General features: G+C 38.9%; 1 protein-coding gene across 9 annotated transcripts in view; it reads left to right on the top strand.

The window, feature by feature from the left end:
• The window catches only part of SRGAP2 (SLIT-ROBO Rho GTPase activating protein 2), a 237,702-nt gene that overhangs the window by 148,096 nt on the left and 69,287 nt on the right, over positions 1–20,319 (top strand). The gene's annotated exons all lie outside the window — the stretch shown is intronic.

The raw sequence follows: 20,319 nt of genomic DNA, 5'->3' as shown, positions 1-20,319 counted from the left end.
AGAGGAATCTTTGAGATGTAAACACCCTATTTCTTATTGTATATTGTTCACTAATTTTTAGCATTTCTGGATGCTTTTTAAAAAAAAAAAGACTTTTAAAATTTATTTTGGCATAGAAGAACTGGGGTATAAGCCAGATGTGCGGAGGGTGAGAGGATTCACCAGAGACAGAGTGGGAAGCAGAACAGACAGATCTACTGAAATACACTGCTGAGGGGAGCAGTGGGGCTAGGTCTGCTGTGCTATATGTGGGTCAGCACCCTGGCTGGGGATCGAACGCAGTCCTATTCAGTGGGCTGTGTGGTGGTAGTGCTGAGACTCCCTAGGCCATAAGGGATGCCCTTCTAGATGCTTCTTAACTGAAGCAGTTACCAAGATAGTACCATGGGCAGATTTACTTTTTAGAGATTACTCTGAGATGTTTGAGCGTGAGAAAGAAAAATAAAAGCAAGAGCTGTTCAGAGATATTACAATAGTTCATTTAACAGATGATGGGGTTTTGAGTTCAGGTAGTGGGAGGAGGAATGGAAAAGATGGGATACAAATTCTAACTATATTCAGAATCAGAATGAGCAAGGTTTACATATTATGTTGTATGTTTAAATGCTGGAAAGTTTCTGAGATGGGGAAATCCATATATTCTCTAGATTATCAACTATCACTGTAACCTCTGGGTTACTCTTCCAAGAATCAGAGCAACTGACTTTATTAAATGTATTGTAGATCTCATTACATGAAATTTCACCACATTTTGCTTCTCTCAGACCAAATCCCTTTTGTTCCACCCAGAGCTGATTCTAATCTCCAATGGAGATGCAGTCACCATGTGGCTATAAGATGTTGTCCTGTCTGTATCCCTGAGCTGCTTCCAGTAACCCTTTTCCTTGTATCTGGCACTTGCTAGTTTGCCTGCCATCCTTCTCTTTGGGGTCAGAATGAGTGCTCTCTGCCCTCACCACTCTGTAGGCCATGGTCTTCTGGTTGCTGCCTGAACTCTGTAGGACAGAGCCCCAAAGACAATGGTTGGCCTTGTCACTTGCCAACATCCTCAACCCATTCATCCTGATGCCCCAGCGGTAGCTATCGGCCATAGTCTTGTGATTTGACAGTATTTGGGGAAGCATTTCTTACAACTTCTCTGGAGAAGAGAGAATATGAAAGTCAGCAAAAAGAGAAGGGGAAAGGGCAAAGGCTCAGTTCTTAGCTTCAGAAGCATCATGGCGAGCTGTCTGTATGAGGGTAATGAACTTTATAGCTTTGTAGGGGAGCTTGGAAGAGCGCTTCAGTTTTTCATGACTGAGAGGTTAATTGGGTTTGTATAATCTGAGGACGTTGGACTGAGCTGAGGCACTTAGGGTTGTTTCTAATCACAGACCATTTGCCTACTTGAGCTAGGCAGGAGGAACGGGCATTAAATTTTAAATTTAATGAAAATTTTAAATTTAAAGAAAAATTCTTTGCTCCAGAAGCTATGGAAAATACATGCCTCTTAGAGTTCTGAGCCCTGTTGTCTGAAAATCCCCTCATGGGTCATGAGACAATAGCCTTTTGACTAGTTCTGCTTCTGATAATGTGAGCTGCTTCTCTGCTGGCAAGTAGATAGTGAGTTATGGCAGAAGTGAGTTATGTGTCCTAGGCAGGAAGCCATGATAAAATAGAGCTGTGATTGATGAGAGGGATTTCAACACATACCCAAATCAGTTCTTCATAAGGTTGTCTGAGTTCCCTGCACCTGCCTCATGCCCAACTTGAGTACATGTTGGCTAATATCTAGAGAAGCCATAGAGAAAGGCAAGTCTAAATGGGAATCTGGCTCTTAGGTAAGACAGTTGATGTTTTCAGGTTTTTGCAAAATTGTGGGTGAGTGGAGTGGAGACTAGGAGAAAAGGGGGCAAGATAGTTCTAACAACTTTCTCTTCCTCCATTTTCATTCGTCCATCTTCTTCCTCTTTTGCTTCTGAATATCTGTGTGCTTACCTAAGAAAATATTTCTTAACCTCTCCAGAATATTGTGTTAACTAAAGGTGATAAGAATATGTCACAAACCTAGTGCACTCTTTACACCTAGGGTTTACATAAAAGGTCGACATTTACTGGCTTAGAGAGCCTCACCCCATCTCCTCAACTTGCTAGTTTTAACCCTACATATTTGGTTTTAAAGCCCTAATGCCATGAAGAATGCGGAACTGAGTCCACCCCATCCCAAAGCTAGGGCATCTTGATTAAATTAGTATCAAGGGGATAGGGTGGGTGTAGAGAAAGGCACAGTGACAAAGAGTGTTTTGAGAAGCCCTGTAGCGCCTGTGGAGAATGAATGTTCTCGTTAAATACGGCCATGACCTGCAGCTCCACACATGCCAGAGACACAGCGCAATTGTCCCCAGGAGTTGGGGGTGGGGATTATAGGGGGAGAGGCAGCCTCCATCCCCACTCTTCATATTCAAGTAGTCACAACCTGACATGGGATGAGGAATGTTGGAAGGCCCATTGCTGCTTTCTTTGCCATAACTATGGCAACTGATTCTTTGATCATAGTCCTTGTTTTTGGAATGGATCAAAACGTGGTTTCCTTTCCCTTGGATGTTGGAACCTCCTGTTTCTCCTCTGGGTACTAAGGGAACTTCTGAAAGCACACATTGTCTCAAGTCTCTTTCCACTCCCTTCATTGGGGCTCCCCAAGAAGATTGCTGCCTGAACTCTGTAAAATAGTGCCCCAAAGACAGTGCCTTGTCATTTACCAACATCCTCATCACATTCATCCTGAAGTCCCAAGACCAAAGCCAAGAACAGATGGCCTGTTGAAGGCTTCACGAGGCTGCTTGTCAATGGGAAACCAGTCCTCGATTACCCCTTGGCTCATCTCCATCTGCACTGTGACCAGGGTACTTCATGCGATGTGCTTTTGCCACTTGCCCTTTGAACTGCAAGCCATCCAAAGTACAGCAAATGGATTTAAAAACTTAGTAAGTTTCCTCCAGTCAGAATATTCTAGAAGTTTGTTTTCATAGCTTTACTACATGTAAAGCTATATGATTCTCTATTTAACAGATGACATCACAACCTTTTTAGCAGTATATACCAAAAGGATTTAAAAATGTATGCATCAAGAATATTCTTTTGAAATTGGTCTCACTCATAGCAGGAATTTAGAAAACCTAAATAAGAGGCCAGGAAAAAGACTAATCAATACAAAGTAAAAATCAAAATCAACAAGCAACTATAAACCAGAGACACACTTGGGGGGGGGGTAGGGAGGGGCGGGGAAAGGAAGGACTAGAGTCAAAATAAGGGGAGGGGGTGCAATTGTATGGGGAATATAACCAAAATGAAAATGTATACATTGTGCAAAGATTAAAAAAAGATGTAAGAATTATATAAAATAAAATACTTAAGTAAAAAAAAAGAATATTCTTTTGTATTACTCCTTTCTTTCTTGCTATGAAAGTTTATGGCATTTTATCCTCCCATTTTTTACTCAGTAAGTAATTATTGGTGCTTATGCAAGACATTGTACAAGATAAGGAAAATACAAATATGACAAAATAGAATTGAAAAGGAATTTGAGTTCAGATTCCAACTTCCCCATTTAATAGTTGTTCCCATGGACAAATTACTTAACTTGCTATAGTATCTATAACATGGAGATAATAATTGCTACCCCATAGAGTTTTTCCAAAGATTAAATAAAATTATGACTAAAATGGTTAGCACACAGTAAGTACTAAGTAAATATATGCTGCAATCATTTTTATTAGTTACTAATTGCAAGGTAGAGTCCAAATTATTGGAAGCTTATGCTGGAATTGAAAGGACAGAAGACATTTGTATAAGCTCTAATAAAGGTGGTAGGTAGGATGTGCCTATCATCATTATGATGTGTTCCATAAATGGGACAGATAATTGCTTGAGAATATAGTACAGGCAGTGGAGAAAGAGCTTATATCCATCTTTATTGGTCAAGAAAGACTGTGATCCGATGTGTATGAGTAAGAGCCTCATTCCTGCATTTGTGTTCATTGTAATCACTAATCAGCCGTGGAATACTTCCCTTTCTTTTAGTTTTTAAGAATTGAAATAGAAGTATAGGAAAGTCTATAAAAATAATATATTTTATATTAAATATATACTAAATGAATTATCATAAGGCAAACACTGAAACACTGAATTAACAAACCACAGGTCAATAAATAGAACCTTATCCGCATCTCAAAAGGCCCTGATATCCTCCTCCCTAATCACAACTTTCTCTATTTTCCCCCCACTATCCTAATCCTGTGATAATTATTTCCTTACTTTTCTTAAATTGTACTCACTCTGTGCTGACCACTAACAGCATGGTTTTGCCTGCTTTTTTGACTTTACATCAGTGGAGTCACGCTGTATGCGCTCTTTCACATCTTGCTTCTTTTGTTTGCCACTTTGTGATATTCCTCTCTGCTGTTAGATATAGCTGTGCCTTGTTTATTTGCCTGTTGTGGAGTTCCATTTATAAATTCACCACAGTTTATTAACTCACTTCATTACCTATGGGCATTTGGTTTGTTTTCAGTTGGGGACTAAACCAAACTATAATACCGGGAGCATCCTGACATCTGCATATGGGGGTAAATGTGCCCAGGTTGCTAATCTATTTATCTAGAGGAACTTCTGAGGCAAAAGGTAGACACATCTTCTTTATTATACTTACCAAAGTAGTTATTACTAGTTTTCACCTCAATCTTAGGAGAGCTTTCATTTTTCTGTCTCCATGCCAACATTCTGTATCCATGCCAAAGTATGATTAGACTTTTCGTTTTAGCTGCAATTTTAATTGTTTTAATTTTACTTATTGTCATATTGGTTTTAGTTTGCATTAATCTGATTACTGATGAAATTTGAAGACCTTTTCTTAACTATATTCTTTTTGAAATGCCTATTCTAAATATTAGTCCCTTTTTTAAAAAAATTTATTTATTTTGCATACAAGAGCTGGGGTATAGGCCAGAGATGCTGGGGGTGAGAGGACTCACCAGAGACAGAGTGGGGAGCAGAACAGGCAGACTGACTGAAATACACTACTGAGGGGAGCAGTAGGTGAGACAGGAGAGGTCTGCTGCACCATGTGGTTTTCTCCCGGGCTTGCTGGGGATAGAACTCATGCTGCAGAGGCTGTGGCTTGCTTCATAGTGTGGTGCTTAACCCCTTGTGCCACCAGGGAGGCCCTGAATATTAGTCCTTTGAGTGGTAACATATATAGGCATTTATTCTCCTACACTGTGCCTTGTAATTTTTATTTTTATTGTCATATATTTTTTTTCTTTCGTTCAGTTAAAGTTCATAATTTTAGTGTGGTTGTACTCATTTTTCTTTATGATTGCTGACATATTTGAGAAAGCCTTTCCTACCCCTATCCTAAGGTCTTGAAGTTATTCCATTACATTATCTTCCAAAGGTCTTAATGTAATGATCTATGAACCATCCCCATGAAATCAATTTTTATACTTAGTATGAAGTAGGGAACAATTTAATTTTAAAAATGCAGTTCCCATAACACCATTGACTAAAAATTATATCATTCCTCCCATTCTGTCCCACACACAGACTCACTGACTCACCGTTATTTTAAAGAAAAAAATAAGACTATACATTGAAGATTTACTCTGTACCAGGCATGGTACTAATGCTTTATGTGCAGCAAGTAGACTTGTGAAATTAGAATTGGATTTTTTTCTGAATGAAAGAGATTTCTTAATTAGAGATGGAAAAGTGAGGGGTCTGTGAGCATGGAGGGGTGTTGCAATAGAGGGAATGGGCTTCAGGACAGCAGAGAACACAACAATGTGTGAGGATTCTTCAGATGGTTTTGAGTAAAATAGTTGGGCTAAGTCAGAGTATTTATGAGCTGAATAGTTGAAATGAAGCTGAGTGCCTGACTAGGGAGTCTAAACTTTATTCATTTGGGAACCATGGAAGGCATAGTCATAGGAAAATGATCTCATAAACTGCTGTTTGAGAAAGACTGGGCCTCAAATCCAGGGGTAAGGTAATATCACCTGCAAAATGGTAGCAGTGGCAGGAGGAATGGGAAGGAGACAGAGGTCTGACATGTCATGAGGGAGAATGTTTTACACTAGTGTCACTTGGAGAGGCCAGTGTGCTATTAAGGAAAATGGAATAGCTGGTGAAACTGATATTTTCACCTATGTCCCAGGAATTAAATGACCAAACCTTTCTCAGATCCCAAATATTCCTGTATAAGACTTTTATATATACTCAATTTCAGAGCTTCATGTGGCATTCTTTCGTTTTGTGGACTTTCTCTGTGGTTACCAGAGAATCCCTGAAATTTGCATCTGAATTCTCAATCGCTACAGCTAATTCAAAGATACCCTGTACTTGAGGTAGGGTTAGTCCCCTTCCATCCTTTGATGGACTGTGGTTTTTGAGGAGCCTCCAACAAAGTAACGAGGAACTACATTTAAAACTTCAGGCTTCTCTCTTGTTTTACCAGATGCTTTCGTTACTGCGTCTTGGGAAGTGAACAATTTTAAAATATTAATGCGCTTAAGTCCACATGCATTTTTTCATATAAAGCACATTTTAATACTTACTAGATATCAGAATTGCCCTGGACCCGGTGAAGGACACATGTAAGCATGAAACAACCTCTCTTCAAAGCTAAAACTTTTGATTTATGGTTTAGCAATGGCAGCTTAGGTAACTCAGACTAACCCCCTCTGTTTTGTAGAAGATGCTTTCCCCTAAGAGACATGTTCTGTTCTAGAAAAGATCACTGAGGGACAAAAAACTGAACGGAGCTTTTAATATCCTTTTAGGGCTAGCACTATAGAAAGTGGAATTCAAGGCCAATGGGGAAGAAAGCCCTGGTAAACTTCCCCAGTCTTTGGGACCCCATGGGGATACAATTTAGTAGTAAGGGTGTACCAGAAATAGATTTCACCAGTCTCACAGGGACAGAAGCCTAGCTTCAAATTAACTTAATCTCTAATTGGATTAAGGGGATCTAGGCTGACTAGTAGCTAGAAGCAAAATTTAAATCCTCTCTAGAGAAAGACACCATCATCCTAGTGACATATCATCATAAACACTGACAATATACAGTGTCTGTTAAAGAAACAAGGGACACACATAATGGTATTATCAGAATGTATTATGGTAATGGTATTATCAGAAACAAACTTTAAGCTAAGTATGTACATAATGAATTAAAATAATAATAATAGAAGTTATAAAGAATCAGACAAATCAAAATGAATCAAAGACATAAATGTAAGAGATGAAACTCTTAAAAGAAAACATAGGTGTAAATCTTTGTGACCTTGAATTAGGTATTAGTTTCTTAGATATGTGATACTAAAGCATAATTTACAAAAGAAAAATACGTATCTTCAGTTTCACCAAAATTATAAAACTTTTATGCTTCAAGACAATGAAGACAACCTATGAAATAGGAAATACTATTTTCAAATCATCTGATAAGGATCTGTATATAGATCAGTTCTTTATATGTTCATAATATATAACATTTTTTTGTGATATATTATGTTTTTGTGTTAACAACTCAACACAGAGATGACCCAATTTTTTTTTTCAAGATAATAGGTTTAAATAGTTTGATGTTTGGGAGCACTTGATGCCTCAATTATTCATTTTTCTCAAATTTCTTAGGCCCTTCAGGGTCTTTTGTGGTTCCATACAAATATCAGCAATGTTTTATTCCCTTGAAGAAAACTATCAGAATTTTAATAGATACTGCATTAACTTGTGTATTGTTTATGGGAAGATGACCATTTTAGCAATGTTAATTCTTCTAATCCATGAGCATGGTACAACTTTACATTTCCTTATGTCCTCTTTTATTTCTTTTAACAATATCTTTTTTTAGCAGATCTTTCACCTCCTTTGTTTACTCCTAGGTATTTAATTCATTTTGATCTGATTGTAAATGGGATTGTTTTCTTGATTCCTTTCTCTTCTTCATTCTCTGCCTATACAAATGCAGCAGACTTTTGTATGTTGGTTTTGTAGCCTGCCACTTTACTGTACTGATTTATTGTTTCTAAGAGATTTTTGGTGAAGCCATTAGGGTTTTTCTATGTATTTTGTCATTTTGTCAGCAATTAATGATAATTTTACTTCTTTTCCAATTTGGGTCCCCTTTATTATATTTTTCTTGCCTAATTGCTCCAGCCAGGACTTGCAAGAGTAGATTCAATAGTGGTGAGAATGGGCATGCTTGTCTTGTGTCTGATCTTTGAGGAAAGGCTTTCAGTTTTTCACCATTGAGGATTATGGTAGCTATGGATTTGTCACATATGACCTTCTTTATATTGAGTTATGTTCCTCCTATCCCTATTTTACTAAGAGTTTTTATCATCCATGGATAGTAGATCTTATCAAATGCTTTCTCTGCATCTATTGATATCTCTACATCATATGACTTATCTGTCCTTTAATTGATGTAGTGAATTATGTTATTTGCCTGTGTTGAACCATCCTTGCATCCCTGGAATAAATCCCACTTGGTCAAGGTGTATGCTCCTTTTGATGTATTATTGAATTTTGTTTGCGAGGATTTTGTTGAGGATTTTTGCATCAATATTCATCAGTAATATTGGTCTGTAGTTTTCTTTTATTGTGATATCCAAGTTTGCTTTTGATATCAGAGTAATGGTGGTCTCATCAAATATTTTTTGAAGCATTCCCTCTTTAATTTTTAAGAACTTGAAAAGAATAGGTGTTATTTTGTCTTTGAGGGTTGGTAGAAATCATTAGTGAAATCATCTGATCCTGGGCTTTTGGGGAGAGTCTTTTAATTACCATTTTAATTTCCTTGCTTATAATTGTTCTATTCAGTTTTTCTATTTCTTCCTGATTCAGTCATGGGAGGTGTATCATTTGACAAATTTGTCTGTTTCTTTTAGATTTTCTAATCATTAACTTAACGATGTCCTTGTATTTTCTTGTGATTCCATATATTTCTGTGCTATCTGTTGTGATCTCTTTCATTTATGATTCTGTTTATTAGTGTTTTCTTTTTTTTCCTAATGAGCCTAGATAGAAGTTTGTATGTTTTATCTTTTCAAAGTACCACTGTTGATTTCACTGATTTGTTTGGTAGCCTTTTTTATTTTATTTTGACTCCATTTACTTCTACTCTAACTTTTATTTTATTTTTTTTAGAATTTAGACATTTTATTTCTGTACTTCTAATTAGATTATTTAAAGTAAAATTGATATTTTGAGTTTATGCAAAATAATTTTTAAACATATACACAATGGAATATTACTCAGCAATCAAGAAAGATAAACTCATACAATTTGCAGCAACATGGATGGAGCTGGAAGGGATTATACTCAGTGAAATAAGCCAGAAAGAAAAAGAAAAATACCGGATGGTCTCACTCATAGCAGGAATTTAGAAAACCTAAATAAGGAACCAGGAAAAAGACTAATTATAATAAAGTAAAAATCAAAATCAACAAGCAACTATAAACCAGAGACACACTATAGGAGAAGGGAGTAGGATCAAAACAAGGGCAGTGGGAGTTGTATTTCTACTCTAGCTTTTAATATTTTCTTCTTTCTGGATTGTTGTTGCTCTTTTTCTAGTTCCTTAGGTCAGATTGCTTATTTGAAGTCTTTCTTGTTTCTTGATTTAGGTCTGTGTTGCTATAAACTTCCCCCTAGTAATGCTTTTGCTGCATCCCATAGATTCTGGTCACTCATGTCTTCATTTTCATTGGATTCCAGGTACTTTTTAATTTCAGCTTTGATTTCCTCATTAACCAAAGCCATTTAATTGTATGGTGTTTAGTCTTCATGCATTTGAGATTTTTCCCATTTTGTGATTGATTTCTAGTATGATAACCTTGTGATCAGAAAAGATGTTTGATATAATTTCAGCCCTCTTGAATTTATTAATACTCATCTTGTGACCCATTATGTGGTCTATCCTTGAACATTCCATGTGTACTTGAGAAGAATGTGTACTCAGCTTTTTTGGATTGGTGTGCCCATTAAACCCATCTGGTCTGATTCCTCATTTAAAGCTGTTGATTCCTTGTTGGTTTTCTGTCTGGTAGATCTATCTATTGTTGTAAGTGGGGGTATTTAAGTCCCTTACTATTATTGTGTTGCTTTTGATTTCTGGTTTTTAGGTTCATTGATAGTTGCTTTACATATTTTATTGATCCCTTGTTTTGGTGCCTGTATGTTGATGTATGTTATGTCTTTCTGATACATTAAAGGATAATGTACATTAAAGGATAATGGCCTTTAATCATAATTCAATTCCTATCCCTGTCTCTTGTTACATTTTAAAGTCTATTTTATCTGATGTAAATATGGCTGCCCCTGCCTTTCTTAGAGTACTGTTTGCTTGTAGTATTGTTTTCCAACTTTATACTTTGATTCTGTGTTTATCTTTTTTTTTTAAAGATTTATTTATACATACAAGAACTGGGGTACAGGGGGGTGAGAGGATTCACCAGAGACAGAGTGGGGAACAGAACAGGAAGATCGACTGAAATACACTGCTGAGGGGAGCAGCAGGCAAGTCAGGAGAGTTCTGCTGAGCCATGTGGGTAGCCCAGGGAGGCCCTGTGTTTATCTTTGAATCAAGAAGGGGCTCCTAGAGACAACAGAAAGTCAGGTTTTATTTTCTGACCGAAACAGTCACTCTTTTGATTAGTGAGTGCAGACCATTGACATTTAAGGAAATTAGTAATATATAAATATTGGCATTTTGCTCTTTGTTTTCTGGGTGTTTTTGCAGTTTGTCTCTTCTCTTTTGTTATTCATTTGTTCTCTCCCTTTGATTTTGAAAGCTACCTTTGCATAGTGTTTGGATTCTGTTTTCATCTTTTTCTTTGCTTCTTCTAGGTGTTTTTGTCCTGATGATACTATGTGGTGTATGTGTAGAGTTCTGTACTTATAACCTATATTAAATTGAAAGCAAATTAGTCTTGAGCTCCTTACACCTGTCCTGCTTTTCATTTTTTTCACCCTCCATATTTTATGTTATGGGAGTCTTGGTACTTCTGAATGAGGTTTCTTTTCATTTTATAGAGGTCCCTTTAATATTTGTTGCAAGACAGGTTTAGAGGACATTCATTCCTTAAACTGTTGTTTGTCTGTAAAGTTCTTTATTGCTCTTTTAACTCTGAATGTTAACCTGACTGTGTAGTGGTTTCATGATGGGTTGGACATCTTTCCCTTTCAGCACATCAAAAATGTCATGCTATTTTTGGCCTATAAGATTTCTGCTGAGAAACCTACTTATAGTTTTATTGGACTTCTCTTATATGTGCCTCTTTATCTGACTACTTTAAGAATTTATCTTTAATCTGTGCCATTTTAAGTATAATGTGTCTTGGTGTGCATCTGGGTTTATTGTGTTTGGAACTGTTTGAACTTCCTGGATCTGGATGTCTGTTTCCTTTGCCAGTTTAGGGAAGTCCTGTCCTGAGCTATTATTTCTTCAAGCATATTTTCTGCCCCTTTCTCTCGTTCTTCTCCTTCTAAAATCCCTATAATGCAAATGTTCCTCTTGATGCTATCCCATAAGTCTTTTGTGTTCTCTTCATTTTAAAAAATTGTTTTCTCTTTTTGCTGCAGACCAAATAGATTTTTAGTGAAAAGTATTCTTAGAGATAATGAGGGACCTGTCATAATAATTAAAGATTCAAGTTATCAGGAAGATATTACTAACATAACCTTAAAATATATGAATAAAAAATGGACAGGGGCTTCCCCTGGTGGCGCAGCGGTTGAGCGCTGTGTTGCGAGGCTGCCCGCAGCCTCAGTAGCACCAGTTCGATCCCCGGCCACCGGTGAGGGTCCCACCAAAAAAAAAAAAAAAAAAAAAGGACAGGATTAAAAGGAAAAATAGACAAATCCTCAACCCCAATGTGAAATTTAATTTACCTATTTTAGTGAATGATTAAACAATAATCAAAAAAATCACAAAGCTATAGAAGGTTTGAAAAACAATTTTTAAAAAACTTGGTCTAAACAACATATGGGCACTGTGCATAGCAACTGTAGACACATTCTTTTCGAGTGTGCTTGCAACACTTGTAAAGCCTGAATTAAAAAGGAAAAATTGAAGTGCTGATGAGAAATCTAACCTCTCTGTGTTCTCCTCACTATTCAATGAGGATGAGGTACTGACAAGAATGAAGGTGTCTTCCTTCATTTTTAATTTAGATTTTTTTAATTGTACATGGACCATGACTGATGGGAGTGGCTGTACTTGTACACATTGTGTGGACAAAGAGAAAAGGTGTCACATAACCTGCTTAGCTACAGGAAGTTGTCCCCATTCAAATCTCCACTGTCACCCCAGGGATAATCATTCTAATCCTCTCCCAATAAAGACTACTCAGTATCCCAGACTTGATTATGCTCTTCTTGGTCCAGCTGTAGCACCTGGAGTGTCAAGAAAATGCTCTCCCCATAATTGAACTCTGTGGAATCTCTTTTCCTGTCTTGATAGAGGGATTCTAAGGCAACTCCAAAAGAAGTAACACTATACAGATCCCTCCATGGTTGACGTGACTGCTGATTTCCTCTTTCTTAAAGCATCTAATCAGCGATTTTCCCAGTGCCCCAGGCACTGCTTGTATGGGTGCTTGCTGACTCTCACTTCCTACCAGGCTGCTCTCCTCCTCTCTCAGGTTCACAGTGCCAACTTTCAGATGAGCTCTATTAACTCCCATTCTTCCCGTCTCCTCCCAGCCTCACCATCTGGAAGCCACACATGCATTCTCCCCATCCCCCACCTCCCAAAATCCCTTATTGTAGTAGGGCAAATGCTTGCAAGCACCTTATCATTCTGGCTTTTATTTCCTTTTTGACTGTTCCCAAGCCATTGATTGTTTTCCCTCCAGAGTTCATTTCACAGTTGCTGAGAGATTTCTGCTCTCGTGTTGCCTTTCTGCCTTTGTGTCTTTTGTCCTCGGTGTCGTGGTCTTCTGGTCACCTAGATATCATTTCTGTGGCTTTAGTATACTGCCATGGAAATGGGGTGGTCATTCACCTTCAGTGTGACCTCAAGAAATGTTTTGGCATGAGAGATCAAGGCCTAAGACTTTATTATACTCCCACTAAAATCATTATCCAGAAGAGTTAAAGATGGGAATTTGGCAAGAGAAGGATCACGGCAATGATTTAAGAAATGAAGCCTCAGATTTGATTGTCTCTTTCCTTTTAAGGAATATTGCTTTCAGCTTATTTTCTTAGCATTAAAATGGGTGATTCTAAGAGATTAAAACAACCATGGAAGAGCATTTAGCAATAGAACTGTGTTTCAAACTGCCGTCTGAGGTCTGGGGAGAGCTGAAGGCCTCTGGCCTCTACCTGGTCCCCAACCCCACTCCATCTCTGGCCCAGCCTGGTGGGACTCAGCCGTGTCCAAATTCTATGGTTTCCTGACAAGAGGTGCTGGCTAATTCTAGCAGAGCACAGTGAGTGTCCACAGTAGGAGCTGTATCCACGGAGTTCACTGTTATGCCAAAGAAAGGATTTTCTCCTAGGGCCACTAGCACTACTGTGGGTTATCAAGTCTTAACATTCTAGAGCTTCTGGAAAAGCCTTAAGGAAATGACTTCCCCGAACAAGTACCTTAGAGTAGTAAGTATCTGGATGTTATTAAATCAGAACTTTGTAATGGGCAATCTTTGTCTTCTCTGACCTAGGTAGTAGGGGGCCCCTGCATTTGCACATTTAATTTGTGGCCCCATTTGAACCAAGTCCCTAACTGAGAAGGATCTTTTGTTTAATCTACCTGGAGGGATAGAAAGTAATTCTGTCTTCCTTAGTTTCCTTCTAATTGCCCCCACCCCCCAATTTCCTTCTTTCTACTAACTACTTACTTTTTCCCCTGCTTTCTTTGATTTTCTTTCTTTCTTCGCTTCTTTTTCCTCTGGAAAACTGCTTATTTTTTACAGTCATTGTTACTTTGATTCTTATGGAAACTGGGAAGGAGAATGAGTTATGAAGCAGCAAGCATGAGGAAAAACAGAGGAGTCTTCTTCCCAGTGGGTCAGTACCGGTGCATCCTCCATACCCCATCACAGGGATTTATCTTCAGCCCTGCCTCAGGAATCAGCCTCTAGAGACCTTCTCAATTCTACATATAATGATCATTAACATGTTTTGAAGGTTCATAAGGAGGCTGCTACAGTAGAAAAGCACTCAAGTGGGTATTGAGAAAGTTCTATTCTAATAATAATAGCTAACATTTATTATACGTACTAGGTGTTAGATTATGTTGTAAGTACTTTACATGAATTGTCTCCTTACAATCGTCCTATTGTACAGATGTGGAAGCTGAAGCACAGAGTGGTTAAAGCTTTCGCCCAAGGTGAAAGGCAAATTCATTTACCCAAGGCCATGTGAATGGGAGTGGAAGCAGGATTCAAATCCTGTTGCAGAGGCTCATGTTTCCCTTCTTGTGACACTGCATGAGGCCTTGTATAGGATACTGAACAGATACATTATCCTTGAAAAATCATTTTTAACTCTTTGGGATTATTTGTGAACTGTAACCTGAGGGAATTCGTGTGGATAACTTCTGATGGAGTTTTTCCTCTTAATGTATATGAAGAAAACATAGCTTTATTGCTTTATTCTTATTGTTATGTAAAATTAAAGTATTTATATCTAAGCTAAAATTTGATCTAATTGATTCAACAACTGATTGTTTTATGGATACTGAATATAAAACAGTGCACTGGACACCATAGGACAGAAAGATGTTTTGAGCTATAGTCTCTCTCTTCCATTAGTTTTAGATGGTTTCATATATTCATCACTTTTTTTTTTTAGACTAAGTGCTTCAGATTATTAAATATGGATGTAGTTGAAAAAACTAGTATTTCAAGTAAATTCTGAGACAGGTATTGGGTCTCAGACTATATAAGGCACCTAACATTTTCTTTTAAATTATGACTCTTGTCACTGAGAGTGTTTAACTGTACCCATTCACTTCTGAGTGAAGGGGCTGCCGTGAGATTAGTTGTTATGGAGCTGACAAGCTCAAGGGATTTGTTAAAAATGGAATGTGACTACTTTGGGAGTCACTTATACTGAAGCAGTATCATTATAACCTGAAATATCTATTAGTAACTTAGGCAAACTCAAAGAAAAAAGATTTGCTATGTGTTAGCTAGATTTTTAAAAATCAGATTTCTGTTTCTGGCAGGCTAGATTCAGCTTCTGGTTTGCTCTGGCAATAGGTTAAAGTGAGGAAAGCTCTTGGTTGAGATAGAAAAAAGAATTGGTCTTAAACTGGTAAACTAGTTCAAGAAATTAATTTCTATAATGAATTATACCTTTGAGACCAGTAGAGTTGTGTGCGGATAGCTTAGGCATCACATTAATGTCCATCTTTCTCAGTAGATGGTAAACTTTTTAACTATTTTGCATAATACTATATTCCTAATCAATCTACAGATACCCAGCACATGGTAGGACTTCCATAAACATTAACCAATGAACTCTTTACTGCTCACTCCCTAAAATCCAACATTTCCCACCTTGCCAAGAGCTAATCATTGAATCTGTTTCAAAACATCCAGTCAGCTATCTTGAAAGGGCAAGCCAATTAGCTCCTGTCTTGGTTGGTCCCTAATTCACTAATTTCTTCATTAGTTCCACAATTATGGTATAGCCAGACTTTTTTTAAACAAGTGTATAATGTTACTCATTAATGAGTTGTAAAATGAATTTAGTGACTTATGACTAGCATCCAAAAATAGAAAAGAGAAAAAAATAGGAAATTGCAGAATGCACTGTGCATAATACTCTCACGGTAGACACACAACATCTACATATATATGCATACATTATTTTTAACATGTATTTTTTTTAACGTGCTAACCTACCCTATCTTCAGAAGGTAAAAGCATCTCAGATGTTCCTCTTGTGGCAACTCTCGGCCTCCTCTCCAAAAAGCTTTGCAATTCTGTATGTTCATATTTCATTCTACCTTGGACTTCCAGAGTGTGAGATTGTAACTGGAGCACGGCCTTCCCAGACCGTCACGTGGTATCTTCATGCAGTCATGCCCAATAGCAGGAGCTCCCCAGCCTCTACACAAGCAGCTGGGTGAGGAGAAATCTGGAAGTCATCCCTGGGTTTGGACCCGCAGAACCTCCACCCCCTGCAACTCTCCAACCCACTTACTTTGATAGACTAAGTTGAGCTGGGGGAAGGACAGATGCAGTGCCCACCATCACCTAGCACGGGCCAGGCTGCCAAACAGCCACTCCTCTCGGCGCTGGCCTCCCCTCCAAAGCATTGCAGGCCAAGTGCCAGCTCATGAAACCTGGCCAGTTTGAAGTGACAAGCAAGTGAACCCAAAACTGTCGCTTTACACCTGGTGGTACGTCTCCTGCTGCCTGAGTTTTATATGGGGTCCATGTCCCTTTCCTCTAAAATCTGCATGTGCAAATTCATTTTTAAACTGCATTTTTTTTTTGACAGTTGATCTTAGAAGTATCTTTGCTGTGGGCAAGGGTGCTAGCACTGGTGGAGGGAGATATATGCCCTTGAAAATTGGATTCTTTTTTTTGGAAAACTGCTGACATAGGCTAATCAGCAGAGAACTAAATGACCCTACTGTTTCTACCTGCTGACAGGCTCAGCCTTGACATCAGCTCTCACCACGTGGCAGAGACAGGCCTAACTCTTTTTTTTTTTTTTTCCTTTCATACAAAGAGGGAGTAATTTTGTGCTTGCCAAGTAGTACAGCTCTGTAGTGTAGATAGCCAGTAAATACCACCACCCCCAACTTGGCAGGCACACCAGTGCTGACCTAAATAACTAGAGAATCTGGTAGTAGGTAACCTTCCTGATGCAGACTGGTTTAAAGTCCTTTCATCATTGGTGTTCTTTGGGAAACGCTAACAGGTCAACTCATGCAAGCTCAGAAAATGTATTGATCTAAAGATGAGCTGTCAGCCAGCCTAGTGTCCCGGCAGCCCAGGACACAAACCTTGCACTTCCTTACACTTTGCTGCTCACTCTCTTTCTGTGAGGAGGCTTTTAGAACCGTACCACCTTAGGGGAAGTGAGGATTTGCGTTTCAGTTCTGTTGTCCAAAGCTGTTATCTGTTGGAAAAGGAGGAATCCCTACCCATTTTGTAAGCACACAGCTGGCAGGAGCTGTTGCAATCTCACTGCCTTCCGATCAGCCCCACCCCAGCAGCAGGCAGTGTGGGCCCCCTACCCCCCCATGAATCACACTCTGGCCAAATGATTGTGGTGAGTTTCAAAATAAAAGATCCCCGCCTAAGCGCACCACTGTACTTCCTATCCCACAGAACCAGCATTGTGAGCTGTGCCACATCTCTATTCTAAATTTAGGCATTTTTTTTTTCCAGGCAAAGATTACTATGCAAACATTTAAGAGAAAAATTTTGCCCAAAGTAATTTTTTCCCTCAACTTCTATTTGGTTTTCTGCAATGTTTAGATGACTCATTCTCTTCCAGGAAATTTTAAAGAAAAGAGATGCAGGCTGTGTGATAGCACACAAAGCCTGCTCTGTAAATTCCCTGCCTAGAAACCCCTTGCCTTTTTATAGGGAACGGAAAGGCTGGAGAGTCTTCTTTGTGGTGTACTAGGCTCATCAGGTTTTGTTGTTCCCGGGAATAAATGTCTCCTTGTCTTTGGGTGGGGTTCCCCGTAGCTTCCCTGCTCTGACAAGCCCTCTGCAGCAGCAGTAACAGCACAGAAGTCCTTCCTGGGGCCCTGGGTCCTGCTTGCTCCCAAAGAGACACAGTTAAGGTTCCTGCAGTAGAGAATGGGTGGCCTCTTGTCCTCTGACAGGGGAGAGGCACTGCTGTTTCCTTCTCGCCTGTATCAGAATCGCTCCTGATTGCTCCTACACTTGAACTGGGCGGGCTTGCTCCCAGCCCAGCCTGCAGCCAGAGGGAGCGGCAAGTCAAAATCGCTTCTGCAGCCTGTTCAAATAAACATGGATAATAGTTGAGTCTGTCCTTTTCCAGCTAATCAGTGCATGAAAGGAAACATCTGCCTAGGCTAATTGCTGTTTTATTTAAGCCGTGGTAAGCAAGGAGTTTTCTTCTGTAACCTCTGCCATTTTAATATAAGGAGGCGGTAAGGGAGGATGGCGGGAGGGCAGAGGGAGCGGGACTACAGGTTCGAGGGCAGGGCCTTAGGAGCAATACTCGTGGTCACTTCCTGGGCCTGCTGCTGACTCTGGGGCTAGCTGGTGAGTCAGTTCACCTCAGTTCACCTCCTTGGGCCTCTGCTGCCTCCATGGAGTTCAGCTTTCCTGGAGATAGGAAGGAGGCGCTGGTTTGTGAGCCCTAGATAAAAGGTTTTCTCATTTGGGGCTTCATGCTGCTGTAACCATACGATTGGCAAGATACCCCCGAAGCCAGCCATTTCGTAGAGTCCCTGCCCGGAGGAGAATTTTCTCATTATCGTCTCCACGGAGTGAAGCCAACCAACCCTACATTGACGTGGCTGCTGTTTGAATCTAATAGGAACTCAGGAAGCCAGGCAAGAGATCCTGAAGAATCAGAATGGCAGATTAGGAATGTTTTAGCCAAGGACTTTCCTTTTATGGCAAGGAAAACAAAGACCCCAAGAGATTAACCAGGTTGTTCAAATTTATCTCCTTGATAATGGAGAAGCTGGGAAGAAGATACTCTTGTGATTGCTAATTCAGGGCTCTTTCCACTCCTCTCCCCACTGGGTGTAAAAATTCATGTCTACTTACTACATAGGTCACACCTGTGTTATAGTCCATAATGAGTTGCTTAGTAGAAAAATGAAAATGCCTGATAAAGATGTCAAACAAATACTGCTTCTCACTAGAATCAAAGGACTGCAAATTACAATAGGAAGTCATATCAAATTGTCAAAACAAAAAATGAAGTAGCATTTTTACGTGCTTCTGGTGTTATTTTAAATTAATACAGTGTTTCTCAAAGGCAATTTAATGGTATAAATGAGTAGTCCTTGACTCAGCAATGTTAGTTCTAGGAGAAAGTAATAAAAGGTGTGTGCATAGATTGTGTACAAAGTAATTTAATACAGCATGTTCTGTCATAAAAATTTGTAAGGAAGTAAATGTCTAAGAATAGGAACTACATCAACATAATGTATTATAATGTTATAGACGAACAATTCCTGGGGGAAATGTGCCAACATAACTTTAAGTGAATAAGTCACAAACTGTGTTAATGCAATCCCATTTTCATAAAAATCTTAGAAAATACATAACAAAAATTCCAGAGTGTCCATTTCAGACTGGTAACACTGAGTTACTCTTTTTTGAGGTTTTCCGCTGTTCTTTATTTACTATAGTAAACATGTATTCTTTTTGTAATCAGAAAAAAAGATTAAAGTCATCTATGTTGAAAAGCATCTTAAATTATTATGTTTCTGACATGCAAGATCTCTTCCTTTCTTTGCCTGGAAGTGAGTTGTGCCAGTAGGTCAGATTATACCTTCTGTTACAAGGCACCCTTGATATCAGACTTTTAGTAGGAAAGAGGTAGAAGAAACTGGCACAAGATGAAGGAAAGCTTCCCCTCACAGTGACCTAGTGATGCCAGTTTTATCCCCTTTTCTTTGGACTTGGCATAAAACACTTAATATACAAGGCGTATATTATTTCCTTCCTGCTTTCTCATCCTTCTCTGTTTCTGCTGTTCTCTCTGTGTACTTAGAAACCTGTGGCAGCAGCAGAGAACCTGAGGTCACTGCTTAGAACTAACCAGTTGGAGTTAACTAACCCTTAGCATGTCCTATGAGAATTGAGTTCAACTAATCTTGTAACCAGTCATTGAGGTGTCACTGCCCAGGGAGCTAGGAGTAGAAGACAACAAAGAGGTGTAGCTTCTTCCTGCTCAGAGCTACTTTGAAGGCCTTGGATGTGTATGTATTTCTTCCTTTCTCATCCTGTCTCACATCTTATTTTCTTCTACAATGCTCTGGAATGCTTGACTACGAATGTTCAAAAATGTTAGATCCACCTAACAACAGTTGCTAAGTAGGATGTGGCTTTCAGGCCTACTCTTCAGGGACCAGTTGAGAAGTCAGAGGCTGCAACCCACTTTCCCTTCACATGATTGTCCCTGCTAGGTTGTAGAAGGGGCACATTTCATTTTATTAAAACTCTTTGAGTAATCTGACAATAATTGAGTCTGATAGGAATGCTTATCTGATTTGCTGATTTAAATAACAGGCCTTAATTGAGTCTGTGTTGTTTGTAGAACCAGTGCTCTTCTTGTTTTTATCGCCCCCTTCCCCCTCCTTCTGTTTCCCAATTAACCTTC

This window comes from Talpa occidentalis, unplaced genomic scaffold, assembly GCF_014898055.3.
Source record: "Talpa occidentalis isolate TD23 unplaced genomic scaffold, MPIMG_talOcc4v2.1 talOcc4.8, whole genome shotgun sequence".
Classification (NCBI taxonomy): Eukaryota; Metazoa; Chordata; class Mammalia; order Eulipotyphla; family Talpidae; genus Talpa; species Talpa occidentalis.
Note: the sequence above shows the minus strand (reverse complement) of the source record. Positions and strands in the feature narration are given on the sequence as shown.